Raw genomic sequence first — 1,465 nt, 5'->3', positions numbered from 1 at the left:
TATACATATATATTTTTATATATGTATATGTATATATAAGCTCCACAACAAAGTAGAGTTTATATTTTAAATGCAAGAGCTATTTAGTATTAGGAGGTATATTTACACAAATCAACTTATCATTTACTTAAAGACTCATATGACCATCTTAAGACATGTTAATATATTTTCAATAATAATTATTATGCTTGTCAGAACTCTTAAGAACAATAGGAAAAAATAAGATAATCCCTTAGTAACATTTTTTAGAAAAACATTGTAACTCAAATCTAATGCCAGTATTAAGTTTAATAATGAAATAAATTAAATTAGGAAGAAGCGGTGTCCTTTTTCACCATGATTATCTAATGAAGTGTTCCCTTGTGATCAGATAGAAGCTATAAATATTGAAAATGAGAATTTTTTTCATATAATTTAATTTTATAGCTGGAAAAACCAAGAGAATCAATTGAAAAATGTGTATAAATAAAAAATAAGTAATAATATTGACCAAAGAAATAAATTAATATCAATATATTTCATAAAAGTCAATAATTAACACTATTTTAATAAATAACTAGTGTATACCATAATGAATAAAGTAATATAATCAATATAGTTCAAATGAGCAACAATCATGCAAAATACATCAAGATTGAATTGTCAAGACTGCAGGAAAAAAATCACGACATTCTACTTAAGAATATAAAAAAACTGAATATGGAAATACTAATTTGTGAAGAAAAGAAAATATTTAAAATAAACATGGCAGGCACATGTTTATAGATTTTCTGCATATAAAACTTTTCACATAGCAAAAGAAATATGGGCTAATGAGGCATACAAGTAATTTACAGTGATAACTGCAAATGAACAAAATTATAGAAATATTTTTTAATCTTATTTGTAATTAAAATATGTTAATAAAAATGGGCATTATTGAAGGCCAATAAAGACTAAAAAGAATATTGAAACTAACTGCACTGGAGTTTAGAAATTGTGCACCCTCATACACTGCTGGAAATGTACACTGGCCCAGAACGTGAGAAGGCATTTTGTTAATATATATTAAAATCGAATATATGTATTGCCTTTAACCTTGAAATTAAACTTTGGGAATAGATCCTAAGGAAAACTGGACATGCGCACAAGATGTATATACATAAGAATGCCTACTACATCACTGTTTTCAAAAGAGAAACAAAACATTAATACAAATATCCATCAATAGAGGAATAATTAAATCATTTATGGTATTTATGTACAATGAAATTCTCTGCTGTCATTAAACATGATGATGCATATCTGTAGTATTTGACATGAAAAGATGTCTATGAATAGATTTAAATAATACAAAAGAAGCAAACAAAAAACAAAAACACAAGTTACAAAACCTTCATAAGGAAACAATTTCCATGTAACTAGAACTCTTTCATGTGTAAATAAGCTCTGGAAGAATATTGTCAGAATATTCACAGACATATTA

Source organism: Pteropus alecto, unplaced genomic scaffold, assembly GCF_000325575.1.
Source record: "Pteropus alecto unplaced genomic scaffold, ASM32557v1 scaffold10, whole genome shotgun sequence".
Classification (NCBI taxonomy): Eukaryota; Metazoa; Chordata; class Mammalia; order Chiroptera; family Pteropodidae; genus Pteropus; species Pteropus alecto.
Note: the sequence above shows the minus strand (reverse complement) of the source record.